Below are 18,852 nucleotides of genomic sequence, written 5' to 3' on the forward strand. Positions count from 1 at the left end.
CCCTCTCTCTGTCTCCCTCTATCTATCTATCTATCTATCTATCTATCTATCTATCTATCTATCTATCTATCTATCTATCTATCTATCTATCTATCTATCTATCTATCTGTCTGTCTGTCTGTCTGTCTGTCTGTCTGTCTGTCTGTCTGTCTGTCTATCTATCTATCTCTTTCTCTCTCTCTCTCTCTCTCCCTCACTCTGTCTCCCTTTCTCTCTCCCTCCCTCCCTCTCTCTCTGTCTCCCTCCTCTCTCTCTGTCTCCCTCACTCCCTCTGCCTCACTCACTCTGTTTGTCTACCTCACTCTGTCTCCCTCCCTCTCCCTCTCTTTCCTTCCCTCTCCCTGTCTCCCTCCCTCTCCCTCTCTCCCTCTATCTCTCTCTCTCCCTCTGTCTCACTCACTGTGTTTGTCTCCCTCCCTCTCTGTCTCCCTCCCTCTGTCTCCCTCCCTCTCTCTCCTTCCCTCTCCCTGTCTCCCTCCCTCTCCCTCTCTCCCTCTATCTCTCTCTCTCCCTCTGTCTCACTCACTGTGTTTGTCTCCCTCCCTCTCTGTCTCCCTCCCTCTGTCTCCCTCCCTCCCTCCCTCTCTCTCTCTCTCTCTCTCCCTCCCTCTCTCTGTCTCCCTCCCTCTCTCTCTCTCCCTCCCTCTCTCTGTCTCCCTTCCCCTCCCCGTCTCCCTCCCTCTCTCTATCTCTCTCTCAATCAGTTTGTCTCCCTTTCTCTCTGTCTCCGTCCCTCTCTGTCTCCCTCTCTCTCTCTGTCTCTCTCTCTCTCTGTCTCCCTCTGTCTCACTCACTCTGTTTGTCTCCCTCTCTCTGTGTCTCCCTCCCTCCCTCTCCCTCTGTTCTCCCTCGGTCTCCCTCCCTCTCCCTCTGTCTCCCTCCCTCCCTCTCCCTCTGTTCCCTCCCTCTCCCTTCCTCTCCCTCTGTCTCCTTGTCTGTCTCCCTCTCTCTCTTCCTCTCTGTCTCCCGCTCTCTGTCTTCCCCCTCTCCTTCTCTCTCTCCCTCCCTCTGTCGCACTCTGTCTTCCTTCCGCTGTAAACTCACCCGGTGCTCTCACTAGCTGCTGCCCCCCTCACCTCACCCTGCTGTCCCTGTCACCTCACCCCGCGCTGAGACAGCTTCCCTGGAACACACACAGCCGCTGCACCCAAGTACTTCACAGGTCTTTTATAGACCATTCACTTGTTATTGAGGCTTTGTTGAATTTCACCTCTTAGCGCCCCTGCATCTCCACTCAAAAGCGCCCCTGCATCTCCACTCAATCAGAGTGGAGATGCAGGGGCGCTAAGAAGAGGTGAAATAGAACAAAGCCTTATTAACAAGTGAATGGTTTTTAAAAGAATCGCCCGGCCCCCATAGCTCCGCGCTGCTGCATCCGGCGATATAAAAAACACAGAGGTATGTTGCCTGTAAGGTCCACGGGCCGCCAAGGAAGGCTTGCCGGGCCGCTGGCTTCCCGCGGGCCGTACTATGAGTACCCGTGGGCTAGACCTTTGTAAGGTGGCCAAAATCACTAAGGAGGACGTCACTAATCTCAACAAGCATTGAAAATGCAATAGGTCTCGCCTTTGATGAAGTTAAAGCCATTTGCTTTGCTAATGGTATTGTATAGCAAAGCAAATGGCTTTAACTTAACCCCTTCGACGCGCATGACGGAACGGTTCCGTCATGCACGTCGGTTGGGCTGTGCTTATGACGGAACCGTTCCGTCATGGCCCCGCCCGCGCTCAGAACCTTCAGCGTGGCGCGGAAATCCGCGCCGCGCTGAAGGGGTTAATAAAAGGCAAGACCTAATGCATTTTTAATGCTTGTTATTAGAGGACAGGGTCCCACGAAGAACATTGCAGCTCCTGTGAAGCATGGCAAAGAATCATCCTTAGAAACACCCTCACCCTGTGATGTTCCAGAGCCATTTATTAGACAACCATTAACTAGGCTTCGAAGTCCCGAAACAGCAAACTACTGGCTTTTGAGAGACTTGACGCTACAGCCCGGCTTTTTGTTCAGTGCTATACAAATCAGAGAAACAAATGAATGCTTAATTAAATAAATTGTGAAAGTTTTCACACCATGGTAAGCTCTGATTTTCTACTTCAAATATACTTCAATTGCATATCTATTTATTACGTCCGACTGCAGAATCTGCCAGCCTTAAACACATGTGAAAACAAAGAAGTATGCAGTTCCTAAAAATGAAGCAGGGTGTGTTAGAATCACTAGAAGATACCAAGGTGACACTGTGAGGGTAATGAGATACGCAGGAGTGAAGATCACTCCTTCTGGAAAAGAAGACCCTCACACACCCAACAAGCGGGTGTCTTGCTTCATCACCGGGTCTTGCTCCTTATCGGGCCGGCGGTGCAATGCCCGATCAGGCACCCAAATGGGGCCTTCCTATCGGAGATCTTTATTTCCAATGCCGATGAGTGAGGTGTGTGGGGGGGTTTACTTTTAATAGTTGGTGTAGGTGCATGTGAAGTGAGAAGTGAGTGAACTAAAACAGGGATAGGTGATCCACTTCAAACAATTTTAATAAAGCATGGTCACCATCCTGATTAAAAACAAAATAATACGCACATATCTCACCTTTAGGTGTGTGAGTCAATGTGCTAAAAGGGTCAAAGGGTCAACATGTTTCTTGCCTTGTAATGTATTAAATGGCAATTCTTCAGGACCAAAAAATAATACGGCTACCTACACTTTTTTGGTGGTGGTCACAACCTCTAGGAGGTATCACTGGTGGCCATTTTAGTGTCGATTCCGTAGTGAGGAAAACTCCGCAAACCTAAGACCTCACCAGCCACTGGAGTCCAGACTCCAGTGGCTGGTGAGGTCTTAGGTTTGCGGAGTTTTCCTCACTACGGAATCGACACTAAAATTTAGTGCTCTCCCACCCTGGCCTCGAATTCGTCACAGCCTATGAGGGTTGTGTTAATTTACTCGTGGTACCACACATTTTTAGGGTGCTGTACGTGTGGCCACCAGTGATACCTCCTAGAGGTTGTGACCACCACCAAAAAAGTGTAGGTAGCCGTATTATTTTCGCCTTGCACCGCCAGCCCGATAAGGAGCAAGACCCGGTGATGAAGCAAGACACCCGCTTGTTGGGTGTGTGAGGGTCTTCTTTTCCAGAAGGAGTGATCATCACTCCTGCGTATCTCATTACCCTCACAGTGTCACCTTGGTATCTTCTAGTGATTCTAACACACCCTGCTTCATTTTTAGGAACGCGTTACAACAAACAAATGATGGACGGAATGCTGACAATGCAGACATTCTCCCCCAGTCAAGAGATCTGGGTTAAATCCATCGTTCTTTTGCCCACTACGCCACCCCAGTTCAGACATGGCCATATGCAAATCAGTCTTGACCCTGTGCCTCATGGGAACAGTCCAGCCCGAACTGCCAAGCCATGTCTTCCCTGGACCGGAATCAAGCATCCTAGGACCGGTTTCTGGCTATAAGCCGTCATCAGCCAGGATAGCTTGACTTCAGTGGCGTAGTGAGCACGGGTCCCACGTCTGGGAATACCCATCCCACTTAGGGCGAAAAGCGTTACAACAAACAAATGATGGACGGAATGCTGACAATGCAGACATTCTCCCCCAGTCAAGAGATCTGGGTTAAATCCATCGTTCTTTTGCCCACTACGCCACCCCAGTTCAGACATGGCCATATGCAAATCAGTCTTGACCCTGTGCCTCATGGGAACAGTCCAGCCCGAACTGCCAAGCCATGTCTTCCCTGGACCGGAATCAAGCATCCTAGGACCGGTTTCTGGCTATCAGCCGTCATCAGCCAGGATAGCTTGACTCCAGTGGCGTAGTGAGCACGGGTCCCACGTCTGGGAATACCCATCCCACTTAGGGCGAAAAGCATTACAACAAACAAATGATGGACGGAATGCTGACAATGCAGACATTCTCCCCCAGTCAAGAGATCTGGGTTAAATCCATCGTTCTTTTGCCCACCACGCCACCCCAGTTCAGACATGGCCATATGCAAATCAGTCTTGACCCTGTGCCTCATGGGAACAGTCCAGCCCGAACTGCCAAGCCATGTCTTCCCTGGACCGGAATCAAGCATCCTAGGACCGGTTTCTGGCTATCAGCCGTCATCAGCCAGGATAGCTTGACTCCAGTGGCGTAGTGAGCACGGGTCCCACGTCTGGGAATACCCATCCCACTTAGGGCAAAAAGCGTTACAACAAACAAATGATGGACGGAATGCTGACAATGCAGACATTCTCCCCCAGTCAAGAGATCTGGTTTAAATCCATCGTTCTTTTGCCCACTACGCCACCCCAGTTCAGACATGGCCATATGCAAATCAGTCTTGACCCTGTGCCTCATGGGAACAGTCCAGCCCGAACTGCCAAGCCATGTCTTCCCTGGACCGGAATCAAGCATCCTAGGACCGGTTTCTGGCTATCAGCCGTCATCAGCCAGGATAGCTTGACTCCATTGGCGTAGTGAGCACGGGTCCCACGTCTGGGAATACCCATCCCACTTAGGGCGAAAAGCGTTACAACAAACAAATGATGGACGGAATGCTGACAATGCAGACATTCTCCCCCAGTCAAGAGATCTGGGTTAAATCCATCGTTCTTTTGCCCACTACGCCACCCCAGTTTAGACATGGCCATATGCAAATCAGTCTTGACCCTGTGCCTCATGGGAACAGTCCAGCCCGAACTGCCAAGCCATGTCTTCCCTGGACCGGAATCAAGCATCCTAGGACCGGTTTCTGGCTATCAGCCGTCATCAGCCAGGATAGCTTGATGATGGACGGATGGCTGACAATGCAGACATTCTCCCCCAGTCAAAAGATCTGGGTTAAAGCCATGTCTGAACTGGGGTGGTGTAGTGGGCAAAAGAACGATGGATTTAACCCAGATCTTTTGACTGGGGGAGAATGTCTGCATTGTCAGCATTCCGTCCATCATTTGTTTGTTGTAACGCTTTTCGCCCTAAGTGGGATGGGTATTCCCAGACGTGGGACCCGTGCTCACTACGCCACTGGAGTCAAGCTATCCTGGCTGATGACGGCTGATAGCCAGAAACCGGTCCTAGGATGCTTGATTCCGGTCCAGGGAAGACATGGCTTGGCAGTTCGGGCTGGACTGTTCCCATGAGGCACAGGGTCAAGACTGATTTGCATATGGCCATGTCTAAACTGGGGTGGTGTAGTGGGCAAAAGAACGATGGATTTAACCCAGATCTTTTGACTGGGGGAGAATGTCTGCATTGTCAGCATTCCGTCCATCATTTGTTTGTTGTAACGCTTTTCGCCCTAAGTGGGATGGGTATTCCCAGACGTGGGACCCGTGTTCACTACGCCACTGGAGTCAAGCTATCCTGGCTGATGACGGCTGATAGCCAGAAACCGGTCCTAGGATGCTTGATTCCGGTCCAGGGAAGACATGACTTGGCAGTTCGGGCTGGACTGTTCCCATGAGGCACAGGGTCAAGACTGATTTGCATATGGCCATGTCTAAACTGGGGTGGTGTAGTGGGCAAAAGAACGATGGATTTAACCCAGATCTTTTGACTGGGGGAGAATGTCTGCATTGTCAGCATTCCGTCCATCATTTGTTTGTTGTAACGCTTTTCGCCCTAAGTGGGATGGGTATTCCCAGACGTGGGACCCGTGCTCACTACGCCACTGGAGTCAAGCTATCCTGGCTGATGACGGCTGATAGCCAGAAACCGGTCCTAGGATGCTTGATTCCGGTCCAGGGAAGACATGGCTTGGCAGTTCGGGCTGGACTGTTCCCATGAGGCACAGGGTCAAGACTGATTTGCATATGGCCATGTCTAAACTGGGGTGGTGTAGTGGGCAAAAGAACGATGGATTTAACCCAGATCTTTTGACTGGGGGAGAATGTCTGCATTGTCAGCAGTCCGTCCATCATTTGTTTGTTGTATCATTTTTAGGAACTGCATACCTCTTTGTTTTCACTGGTTGATGGGCATGTATGCTGGACCTATATGAATAATAAGATAGATTATTATTTATAAGCCCTCTATCCCTCTATTTGTTTGAGAGCCTTAAACACATCTCTCCTCACTTCTCCCAGCACAATATCACAACAGACTTATTCCCCAGCAGATCACGTGCTCGACGCGCACTTCAGGTAAGTCCTTCTCTGTTTGGCTCCAAATTCCTGCCTTACTGCACTTTCATACCCAATTAAATGTACCTGTCATATTTTATCACCCTACCACAATAGATATGTCAATTACACATTATGTTATCTACATTACAATTATGTGATTTTCGCACCTCGTTGATGGGTAAAGCGTTGCGACATTTGTGTGTTATGCCCATTCCGAGGTGCAGACCTCTGAACTGTGTGCCAACCATGCACACGGAAGTGACAGACCTCAGCATGGGTTGTAATTAAGCAATGCGCAATTTGACCCCGAGATTTGCCCGGATTCGCATCCTATTTGGCAGCTTAAATAGCTAAACCATCACAAACATCAAAGTATGAGGCGCGTTTATTGGTTAAATAAATATGGAAGTGTACAGTTTTACAACTTCATTTATAAACATAACACAAAATAAATATGGATTAATACGCATAAAATGGCCCAAAAATAAATATGGATAAATACAGATGGAAATGTTAAGAAAATAAATATCATAGTTGAAGGCGCACCGGGTGACTCCAAGTTGGAGGCTTAAGAGAAAAGGAATCGCTTCTGTTTAACAAAGATAAATGTTCCTGTGCTGACAAGATATGAGCTGTTTGGATACTTTAGTTTTCAAACCTGAAAACATCGTCATGGAAATTATGTTCCCTCGCAGTCTGAGGAACATTTTAGAAAACATATCCACATTCAGCCTTAGATCCTGAGAATTTTAAATTGTCTGGATCACTCTGTTTCATTATCGCATATTAAAGATGTCAACCAATGTCACGTTTTTCACAACAGCACAGCTAATTTTCAAGTAAATCTTAAATCGGCAAATGTATTTATTATATGGACTTTAGTTTAAGGGAAAATACGCTTCCAAAACTGGAGAATGAAGCATAGCTGAAACACAGAGTTTTCCTGAACTTGGAGCTCTTTGAATTGGAAGTCAATGCACAACTTATCTGCAAGGTCTACTACGCGCTGGCAAAAAAAAGCAGTTCCACTCGCACATAAGAAATAAACAATGTTTGTAATTACTTTTACTTCTGTGCTCGCCAATCGCTGCAATCTGAAGTAAACGAGCTGGTGGCCCTGGAAACGCCTCCCCTGCCTGCTATTTGTGTTATATTTGTAGACGGAGCAGTGGGGAAAGGGAGGGAGTCCTGCGATGGGTAGAAAGAGTGAGAGGTAAATACGGGCGGGCTCCAAGATAAAACAGGTTTCTTAGACAAAGCATCAGTAAAGCTTTGGTAAGGGAATCCTACCACCAGTGGGAGTAGGTCTGGTGTTGTGCTGCGATGCCATTTTCTTAGTGCGTTGGTACGGGTTACAAAGGGGATACAAGCCGTGAATTAGGTGCCATGCTTACCAGGAAAGGGCTGGCTCTAAGGGAGCCTATTTTTGGTAAGAATGTTAACAGGCACCAAAGGCACGCAGCTGCTGAAGATAAAGTGCGGCAGCAGTTGTGCCGATTTTAATTTAAAAAATGAAAGCATGGTCGCCATATTTGAGTGCAGCTGAAGCCCCTGAACATAACATAAAGCGCGGGGTGCAACACGCTGGCAAAAAAAAGCAATTCCACTCGCACATAAGAAAACAAAGGTGCGGTCACCATTATTAAAGGTGAAGTCCAAAAACATAAGATAAAGCGCGGCATGCATCGCGCCGGATAATATTACAAAGGGCCACGCGGTCACCCTGGCTCTGCACACCCCCAGGTCTCCTGTGAGAACGAGGCGCAAGATCCCTGCAGAAGGCAGCGCGAGGCCAGACAATTGGGGGGATGGAGAGGAAGTTGCGAGCTACAGGAAGACAACAACATCACAAGGGGAGCAGGGGTTGTAACAGAGCGGAAGACTGCCAAGCTTAATTATCTTTCAAGATAGTCGATAGCCGACGCGAGACAGAACTAATACTGAACGAGACATAAACAAACTGCCGTATTGTCCCTCAGCGCTTTGAAAGTGAAAGTGGGCATGTGCGCCGAATGTAAGAGCATTGGCTTGTGTGCTTCACAGTGAACACAAAAACACTGAATAGAATCAATCACACCCAGAAAGATAAGAAAAGCTTTACGTCAAACGGAAAGCAGGCGAGCCAGTCCAAGTGGGACGGCACAAAAAGCCAAAAGGAGGCAACATACATAACTCATTTCCAATGGCTGGCCACCGTTTAGCATAAACGGTGACGCCAGCCAATGGAAATGAGGGGCGGGGCTTAAAGCCCTTTTTTAAAAGAACTCATCTGCATTAAATCTCGCCGAGCGAGCTGAGCATGTGCACAGCAACGCTAGGCGAGACCTAAAAAGGATGTCAAAGAACTCCGGACCTCTCTTTTGGGACTTAAGTGTAGTGCGACACATATGGAGGAATGCATCAAGGATGCGGAGGGGAGCTCGAAAAAGAACAACTTGCGCTTCCTGGGATTCCCGCAATTTGCAGAGGGCCTCTCCATAGAACTTTTCCTTGAGGACTGGATTGTTAACACGCTCAAACCCAAATGCCCCTCTAAATTTTTCTCTATAGAGCAAGCACACAGAGCACTAGCTGCAGTCCACATCCAGGAGCACCCACAATAGCAATTATTGATCACCTGTTTAATTACAGGGATTGCAAAACAATCCTCCAACATGTCCGTGCACATAACCCTCCGCACTATCAGGAAAAGCAGATATAGATCTACCCTGACTTCACAAAGAGAGTAAAATACCTCAGGAACACTTTCTTGTCAGTTAAGAAACATCTGCGAGAACATACCATAAAATACAGCCCAAATGTTTCTGGCGAGGCTCTGTGTCCAGCATGAAGTCAGAGTTCATATTCATGAATCTCCATAGGAAGCTGTGACCTGGCTCGAGTCATTGGACATGGGTCGAGGACAATGGGTATCCGAATGGCGCGAACCACGATATCACAGAGTGCAACACTCAGCATGTAATCATACACGGCAAAGAAACAACCTGACTCTTCTGAATTAGCGTGGCGAGAACGTACCCTGATTGGCCTGGATGGCACATTACACTCTGCGCTAGTGTCACTGAAAATACCACACCACTTTTCGCAGCTGAGTCCTGTTCCTGAGACTCAGAGCGATAGTGCAGAAGCACCACATATGCTTAAAAAACCTGTGTCAACCTTCTTTTACAGAGACTCAAACTGATACTCTAGGACTATTGAACTAACTGGATGCTTTTGGGCACACTATACCTATGTGTTGGGAGGGACCGGGAGTGGGACAGCTGTGGGTTGATGGGTGCCATATTGGGCCTTGCGACTCATGGAGGTCTAGCAACTTGGACTGTTTCTACACCTAGTGCTTATAGTTAGTTAGTTGTGTGAAGGAAGGAAGGGAAACTAGGGTGGGATTTAGAGTAGGGGGGCATAGATTCTGCCTGTGGGAGGGAAGGAGCGGTTAGGGGAGGTTGTTCTGTAAAATGTTCTCTTGCAGTGACCGTGGTTTTGAAAGTTGATTTTTTGTGGGGGTAGCTTCCATCACTGCTTGCCACCTTGGACTGGGGTGTGGGCCAAATGAATGGGTGGTAAGATACAGGACACTTACCCAAGTTGAGTATAGCGGGCCTGAGAACCAAATATAAATTGTTGACCTGGAATGTGAGGGATCTGCTGGGTGCGGTAAAATGAAACTGAGTTTACGCATACCTACGGATATATGATGTATTAGTGGCATTCCTCAAGGGGCAAAGAAGCACGTCCTATGGGGGGACTGTTATAAATACCTAAAGAGAAGATGGAGAGGAAAGGTATTTGCCACATCCTATTCTGGGTATGCTCGAGGATCCTTAATATGGGTGGCCCTGGGTGTCCCATTAAAATCTATGTGGGTATAGAGTGACTGAGACAGATGATATGTTATTCTTGAGGGCACACTGAATGCACATGAGATGTGTTTTATAAATGTTTATGCTCGAGTTGATGCGGGTAGCATATATCTTTTTCGATCCATGTGTTAAAGGTCAGGCTTTTCCCCTTGTACTTAAACCTGCTATTTGCTCATAATGATTCCAACTTAGACCCTTTGATGCTAATTTCCATCTTCTTGTCAACTTTTAGGAGTGCTATTTTAGTGTTTTTAAAGATAGGTTTGGATGCATGGGGATATGAGTTTGCCGTTAGTAGGGCCAGTTGCTCAGGTTGTTCAAAATAGCTCTCTATACCTGGAGCTACAGAGGTGTGTAGTCGGTCGTCGGGGTGATCCAGTAAGCTCCCTGTTTTGCTAGGAAGGCTAGTTGGAACACCCTAAAGTCTCAGTTTCTTTATGCTAATTCTTGCCTTTTTACTGCGCCAGTGGAATTTGGTGAGCATGATATCTATTTTCTTGTGGAACTCGTCTGTGAGGAGGAGTGGGAGCATGCTTATGAGGTAGTTAATCATTGGTGTGATCATCATTTTTATCGTTTCAATTCTTCCCCACCAAGTTATGAATTTGGGGCACTAGGAGTCCAATAGTTTCTTAATTTTTCCAGTAGGATCTTCTCATTGTAGTGTAGGGTGTCGGTTAGGTCGGTACCAAAATGTATTCCTAAGTATTTGATGTGTCCCGTCTGCGAGGCCAAGCCTGAGTCCCCTAGCATATCTTTCGTGCAGTGGATGTTTAGTGGTTTACATTCAGATTTATCTTTGTTTAGTGTGTAGCCTGATAGCTTGGAGTATTCTGCTATTGTGGCCATCAGGGCCTTTATTGAGGGCTTTGGTTGTTCTGTTACTATCAGTATATCGTCTGCGTAGGCGGCTAGTTTTATTACGGATCCATTGATGTCTACCCCTTTTATGCTAGTATTTAGCTTTATGTCCTGGATGAGGGGTTCAAGGGCCAGTAAGAAAAGTGCCGGTGACAGTGGGCATCCCTGTATGGTTCCTTGCTGCAGTGTGAAGGGGTCAGAGAGTGTGCCATTAACTGTGATGCGGGCTGACGGGGTCTGTTAATGGGCCATAGTCATTCGTATATATGACTCCCCTAGGTTGAAGGCCTGCATACAACGCTCCATGAAGGTCCAGGAGACCTTATCAAAAGCCTTTTCTGCATCTAGCGCTATGGCTACTGCCGGCCCCGGTTTGGCGTGCACTTGTTCCAGTATGTGACATAAAAGCCTGGTATTATCGCTAGATATACGGTTGCGCATGAAACCCACTTGGGAGTTGCTTATTAGTTGGGGGAGGACCGTGTTTAATCTGACCGCTAGGATTTTGGCGTAGATCTTACAGTCCACATTGATGAGGGAAATGGGTCTGTAGTTTTTTGGTAATTGGTGGTCTTTACCCTCCTTTGGTATGACAATTATATTAGCCTCTGTCATGGATTGGGGTACTTTCCCTGTAGTTGCAGCATGGTTAAAGACCCTATTCATGGTTGGGCTTAGGTGGGATAAAAAGGTCGTATAGAAATCTGTGTACCCATCTGGCCCGGGGGCCTTATTTTTTTTCAGCGATTTGACAGCCATTTCGATTTCCGTGCAGTTGATTTCCTGACCTAGTCTTATTGTGTCTGCGGTGTTTAGCATCGGCAGCCTTCTTCTTTCAAGGTATTATGAGCATCCTTCTTGGTTGAGGTTCCTATCATTCCTATAGAGCTCTGAGTAGAACTCTTGGAATGTCTAGAAGATATCCTTGTGTCTTGTGTGTGTTCTATTGTTTGAGTCGGTGATAGATGAGACCGCAAACAGGTTGCGTTTGTGTTTCAGGTAGGAGGCAAGGAGCTTCCCAGCTCTGTTTGCTTCACAAAGGTTAAGGGCTTTGCACTTATTGAATAACAGCCCTGCTCTCTCGCTCAGGATTTTGTTGTACTCATATTTGCTCTGTGTTAGTCTCGCTAGGAGTTTGTTGTTTTTTGTGTCTTTTACGTGGTTGAGTACTAATATTTTTATCTCTTCCTCGAGTTGGTTTAGTCTCAGGTTCACATTTTTGTTCATTTTTGCCTTGATTCCAATTATTTTACCCCTGACTGTTGCTTTTAGGACCTCTCATAGTGTGTTAACACTAGTCTCTGGGGTATCGCTGTGGCTTAGGTAGTCTTCTATGGCTCCCTCAATTTCCTTTTTTGTTTTCTGGGTCTGATAGAATTTCACTGTTAAAGCGTCATCTCCTGGGGACAGCTTCGTTGTGGCAGCCGCTTATTTTTAGGCTGATGCATGAGTGGTCTGAAACTAGTCTTGGCACTATTTCAGAGTGTTCGATTAGGGGTGTGTGTGTGCCTGAGATTAGTATGTAGTCTATCCTGGTGTAGGAGTTATGGGGATTGGAGTAGAAAGTGTAGTCTCTAGTGTCTGGGTGTTGTAGCCGCCATGTATCTTTGAGGTTGAATTTTGAGCATATGTTTTGGAGTGAGGCGTGCGAGTTGGTGGGATGGTAGTGACATGAGGATTGCCTGTCTATTATGTGATCTAGTGGGATGTTAAAGTCCCCCGCCACCACCATGAGTTCGTCTTGGGGGAAGTTGTCTAGCGTGTTTGATACCTCTGCCCAGAAAGTGGGGTCGTCTGTATTGGGGCCGTATACATTTGCCACGTGGAACCGCTCCCCCCATCTCAGGTGTGTTATTAGAAGTCTGCCTTCCTTGTCGTGGGAGTGTGATTCAATTGTTATATTTGATCTTTTGGATATTAAGGTAGGACCCCTCGCTTCTTTTTGTCTGCTGGTGAGCAAACTGTTTGCGCAATCCAGTTGGCTCTGACTAGTTTGGCACCTTCCTTGGATAGTTTGGTTTCCTGTAGTAGTATTATATCACCTGTGGTTTTTGCTAGGTAGTCCACTATCTTCCTGCGTTTAATGGGGTGATTTAGACCTTTGACATTGAGGGATACTATATTGTGGTCAGTTGTCAGGGTGAGTGTATTGTTATGGGCCATCGGCTATGTTGTGGTGTGGCGATTCTATATGCCCAACACTCAAGTATATCTTGCACCCTCCGTATTTCTTTCTCCAGAGGCGGTCTCCCCCTCCTGTTGTTGCTTGGGTTGGATCCTCTACACAATGTTTTGCAGGCTTTGTCGGGTATCGTATGCAGTGAAAAGGAAGGTGTGAAAGGAAGAAAAGACTGGAAAATACAGAGGACAGAAAACAGATATTCTAGTTCGGCTATCCCTCTATGGCTTCACCACTTAATTTTCCTATTCTTTCCTCCTTACACTTCTTTCACTCTCAAAAGATAAAAGTAAGGGGTAGCTACATAAGCAGCTATGTAAGAATGATCGCCACCACTCGTGGCTAACCCTGTAACATTACTTATGATTGTATATGGTACATAATTTTTTTTTTTTTTAAATATATAAATGTTTATGCTCCCAACATAGGAGACGGTGCTCTTTTGGTACTCTTTTAGCTGCCACAAAGGTGTCTCTGATGGGGGAGGTAGTCATGGCAGGTGACATTAATAGTGTTCTAGATGGAAAGTTAGACTGATCACCAGCTCAACAGGACTGAAAACCCCACATGACATCAGCATTGCTGCAAGCACTGACAAGTCTGGGGCTTATTGATGTATGGCGGCGGCGATACCCGCACACAAGAGCATATTCAAGGTACACCCCAGCAGCAAACACACATAGCAGGCTTGTCTATTTTTGTATCCACTTGGAAGCTATACTTAGGGTGGTAGATGTGCACTATTTGGCCTGCTATATTATTCAGACCACTCGCCCCTGCTGCTCACATACTCACTGGAATGGCAAACAGCGAGGGTGCCACTGTGGAGACTCTGTGCAGATGCCCTGACTAATGATGTATTTCGAGATACGCTATTTTCATCATAAATGGGAAAGTACGAGTATCAGGGCGACAGAGTGGGATGCCATGAAAGTGTTACTTTGTGGTTTGAGCATGGCAACCAAGGTCTATGTATGCCGCACCTTAGAAGACGACTTGACGAGATAGGGGCGCTTGAGCTGGCACTGTCTGGTAATCCAAAGGCCTTGCAGGACTGGAACAGACAACAACATAGGGTCTTGAATTGGGGGACCACCTGGAGAAACATATCTGACATAATGGACCTTTTAGCAGCTGCAAGACTGCCATGCATGACGGATAGTGTCAAATACCTCAGGATGCATATCACCCATGGAAACAACGGGCACACAAACTGAATATGGGACACGTGATCTCTAATCTGCGTCCCATGTTTGCTTTCTGGAACACGTTGAAGTATCAACAACGAGTAAGATAGCACTTATAAAAATGGTGGGCCTACCTCGATGTTTCTACTTCATGCAGAGAGCCATGTTATTGTTAGAACTTTTTTGGGTGGGTAAACTCTGCAGAATAAGCCTACATACCCTTAAAAGGGAATGGGCATGGCGGAGATGGAGCAAGGACTCGTAGAAAAGAGACTTGCTTGGAAGCAATCCGCTGCTTTAACTCACTAACATGTTATTAAATACAATTTGTGTGAAACTAATGCGCACCACACAAACACGCAGGTTAGTGAAGCTTGCTTATGTGTTTACTAACGATAATAGCATGAACGAAGGACTAAACAGCTCTAAACGGGAAAATCTTTATTGTGCATGCGTCAACTGCATCTACGCAGTATGACGAGCTGTGGCTTGGAGGGAAATTCTTGCGCATGAGCAAAAGGCACTAAAATGGAGTCTTGAAGACTCGCGTGCATGGCACCTGCTTAGCTGAAGTGAAAACGAGCTATTTTACTAATGCTAATGCGGGGAAAGTATTAATAAATAAAGGGGAATAGAGTAGATATGGGTGGTATAAATTGAAAGAATTTATTTTTTAAAGTAACATCTGTCTTTCCGACTTCATTATTAGTGCGCAATTGGGCCTCTCATGTATAACTGAAGTGAGCCGAGTCATGTGATGATGGCGCATGACAACTGGAAGTCAACCCGGAGTGATGACACAGAGGTTGGAAGAAGGACAAGGTCACAGAGTGTCAGAGTCTGAGAACGGACGGTGAAAAGTTCAACTGAATGGACCTACATGTTAGATTTTAAACAAATGTGGCAGATGAAATGTGAATGCGGGTGGGAAATAAAAATTATGAATAAAAATTAAGGGCATGGATTTGTGAACAATGGTTTGACTGAATAAAGTGACATGTAAGCATGGTGTGATGATCTTCCCCCCTTGCCTGACCAATTAGGTTTAGTATTTTTACGATATTGAAACTTTAGTGGGTGGTACATGAAGAACGAAAGGCATAGTTGAGGTAGTTTTAGTTAGTTAGTAGGCACAAGAGGAAGAAGATTTTCTGAATGCTGCAGAGCTCGGGATGCTGTTGGTGTAACGGGTGATGCTGATGCTGGGAGAGATGCTGTGAGATGCAGATGAAGAGCCGAATGCAGAACTTTCTATCCTAAATTAATTGGGTTAGATAAGAAGATCGCAGAAGAATCTCGAGGAGGAAGAGAGTGTCAGAGAGGGGTGCGGCGCAACCGTCGGTATTAGAGAGGTCAACTATCCTGTCCTGAATCCTGTCCTGAAGCCTTTGTCATGTGAACTATCCCAGGGGACCCTTACCAGCCCTTTGGCCAGGGGGTTGGTCTTCACACCATTCTTGGTAAATTTATTTTCCACGTTATTTGTAGATGTTCTTTTCTCTCTGTCCTCTCCTTTCTGAGCATTGATCATTGCATGAGTCCAAAGTATGTGTATGATGATTAATTAATTGAATTTTGTCGTCTCGGAATGATGGTGACTACACTGTGTATTTGAGATGGTTCACATGAGTTTGAAATTTAGATAAAGATTTAAAACTTTCCCGAGTCTGTGGTTATTTAATTTCAATGAGAGAGAGAGATTTAGTGTTAATTCTCACTATCAACTAGTTCAACTAATGGTCCATCGACCAGAGGAAAGAACTTTTTGATCAGCGAAAGGTTAGTTAGCAGTAAAAATTAACTAATCTTTATTTGTGAAAAGCATAAACTTTGACTCCAGCGGTTTACTCAATTGCGTGTGTTCATGGACCCAGGTGAGTATATTGGCAGTGGAATATCTGTTGTTAGTACGCAGCTGGATCAGCGGGATGGAGTTTCCAGACCTGGAACTTTATTATTTGGCGGGCCAACTGCACCAGGCCATACATTGGCTGCACGGGGCGTCTTACTGGAAGAGAGCACTGCTGGATGGTACAAATGATGGATACAAACTTGGAGCCCTGCTGATGAGAGAGAGGGATATACCTAATAAATTCCCATACCTTATATGCCTCCTGGCCCATATCTGGGAGAGAGCATTGCAAAGGGTGTTGGGCGTGCACCCTATGCCCTGGACTTAGATATACGGGTTGTGAGATCCTTTGAACAAATAGCTCAAACAGTGGCAATCGACTACTAGCAGGTAGGGGGCTGCATCATGCTGTCAGACCTATATCTTGCAGGCTGCTTTATAATGCAGCAAGTTGCTTTAGAGACGTGTGACCTGCGGAAAGGACAATTTCCCCAATATGCCAAAATATTAGCTACGACGAGACAGTTGTGGCCATCCTCTCCGGAGGCCCCTGAGCCCACACAGACACTAGCGACCACTAGTGACCGTGCTCTCAATGCAGGAGTGTCACTAATTCATAACAAACATATACCACGCCTTGCGTGCAAATAGGCAACCAGCTCTGCTTCAAAGAGAGGACACTTGGCAGCATGTGTGCAAAGAGCCCCTTATGCCCACGACTTGCTCAAAATACAAGCAGGAGTGTGCACGATGTCACTTAGTGCGAGATTTAAGTTGAACCAATACTATATGGTACATATGACGTATGACACCAAACCATAAATCTGAGCAGATCTCAGAGCTGCACCAGCTGTGGTGCATAGTATGGGACTGCTTAAATATAGCGGTCTACTGGAAGGCTACATTGCACCTCACTAGGCAAACAAGGGCCTGGGAGGTAAAATATATGCTTAAACAGTGTATGCCAGGACTCCTCCTAGATGACCCGAAGAGGAAACTAAGGGGCCGATTCCAATCCTGGGAAAAGGCTGTACGAATCATTGTACGGAGCGTTTTCTCCGTACGACTCGTACCCGGTAAACTGTCCGTACAACCTAGGAAGTACGATTCGTACAGAAAGCCTATTTCCGTACGTTTCGTACAAAAGACCGTACGGGTAAAAAAAAAAAACTATTCTGATCCGGAACAGCTTGTACGCGACGTCCGGACGCATTCAAGCAGCGGTTTCCGGCCCAGCAAGTATGAATCGTCCCTACGTCACTCCGTACAGCTCTTTTTTTACGGGAGCCAAACACAGCCGGAAAAGCAGAGTTCGACGTGAACCGCTACGCAACGGAGCCCCGGTACACGACGTACACGCCATGAACCCCATCGTACGTGTCATCCCGGTCCTCCTAGCCTACGACCTGGTGCACCGGACCCGACGCACACGCTGCAGAAGATGAGAACAACACCCAGGGGCCGGGGGGGGGTGAGGGGCAGGAAACATACCCCATACCCAAAGCAAAACCTATAATATGGAGCCCTTACATTACCACCAGGGTCTGGTCACTTGGGGGGGCATGGCCAGCAACCCCTGCGTACCGAAGTGGACGTGTACGGTGCGTTGCACACGTACCCCTAGCACCAGTAGAACAGTGATACGGACCGTACACACGCAATGAATGCGTGGGTACGGTGCGTTCCACACGTACCCCTACGGCACCAGTAGAACACTGATACGGACCGTACACACGCAATGAATGGGTGGGTACGGTGTGTTCCACACGTACCCCTACGGCACCAGTAGAACAGTGATACGGACCGTACACACGCAATGAATGCGTGGGTACGGTGTGTTCCACACGTACCCCTACGGCACCAGTCGAACAGTCATACGGACCGTACACACGCAATGAATGCGTGGGTACGGTGCGTTTCACACGTACTCCTACGGCACCAGTACATTTGGGATACGAGGCGTACACACGCCAGGAATGTGGGCTTACAGACTGGCCCTGCATGTTACCTTCATATTGGTGTGTGTGTAGGTCCAGGCCAGCAGTGTACTGCTCCAAGGGGGTGGGTGGGTGGGTGCAGAGGATTCCCAGCAGTGGCCACACATATAGGGGTGGGTGCAGATAAATACCAGTAGCATCCAGACATATGGGGGTGGGTGCACGGGACTCCCAGCAGTGGACAGAGACATGGGGGTGGGTGCAGATGAATACCAGCAGTGTCCAGACATATTGGGGTGGGTGCACAGGACTCCCAGCAGTGTACAGAGACATGGGGGTGGGTGCAGAAGACTCCCAGAAGTGGACAGAGACATGGGGGTGGGTGCAGACGACTCCCAGCAGTGGACAGAGACATGGGGGTGGGTGCAGAGGACTCCCAGCAGTGGACAGAGACATGGGGGTGGGTGCAGATGAATACCAGCAGTGTCCAGACATATGGGGGTGGGTCACAGGACTCCCAGCAGTGGACAGAGACATGGGGGTGGGTGCAGATGAATACCAGCATTGTCCAGACATATGGGGGTGGGTGCACAGGACTCCCAGCAGTGGCCTGCAATATGAGGGGTGTGTGCAGATGAATACCAGCAGTGTCCAGACATATGGGGGTGGGTGCACAGGACTCCCAGTAGTGGACAGAGACATGGGGGTGGGTGCAGAGGACTCCCAGCAGTGGACAGAGACATGGGGGTGGGTGCAGACGACTCCCAGCAGTGGACAGAGACATGGGGGTGAGTGCAGAGGACTCCCAGCAGTGGACAGAGACATGGGGGTGGGTGCAGATGAATACCAGCAGTG

The sequence above is a fragment of the Triturus cristatus genome, chromosome 1_2 (assembly GCF_964204655.1).
Source record: "Triturus cristatus chromosome 1_2, aTriCri1.1, whole genome shotgun sequence".
NCBI classification, from domain to species: Eukaryota; Metazoa; Chordata; class Amphibia; order Caudata; family Salamandridae; genus Triturus; species Triturus cristatus.